Source organism: Odontomachus brunneus, unplaced genomic scaffold (genome assembly GCF_010583005.1).
Source record: "Odontomachus brunneus isolate Ranch 3 - 2012 unplaced genomic scaffold, Obru_v1 Obru_scaffold_008, whole genome shotgun sequence".
In the NCBI taxonomy this organism is placed as follows: Eukaryota; Metazoa; Arthropoda; class Insecta; order Hymenoptera; family Formicidae; genus Odontomachus; species Odontomachus brunneus.
The window spans coordinates 2,260,418-2,260,923 of NW_022639458.1; positions in this window are offsets into that span (position 1 = coordinate 2,260,418).

Consider the following 506-nt stretch of genomic DNA (forward strand, 5'->3'; position numbering starts at 1 on the left):
TGATTAGGTGCGCTGCGAGAACTTAGTGCACCTTTTTTTGAAAGTCTTTCTTTTGTATTTAATGACTAGGACTATTTAAAATTGTTGCATAGAGCTCTAGAACTTTTCAAGAGAATATCAGAACTACAAAAAAAATGTCACATTTTGGAATATGGTGTGCCAAGGCTTGGCACACCATATTTAAAAATGTGACATTTTTTTTAAAGTTTTGATACTCTCTTGAAAAGTTCTAGAGCTCTTTGCAACAATTTTCAATAGTTCCGGTCATTAAATACAAAAAAATAGACTTTTAAAAAAAGGTGCGCTAAGTTTTCGAAGCGCACTTGATCAGTAAAATCAACTATTTCTTTAAAACTATTGTTATATATGATATAGAACTCTAGAACTATTGTAAAACAAACCGGAACTCTAAAGAAATAGTTAATTTAAATAGTTTTTTTGATTAGGTGCGCTGTGAGAACTTAGCGCACCTTTTTTTGAAAGTCTTTCTTTTGTATTTAATGACT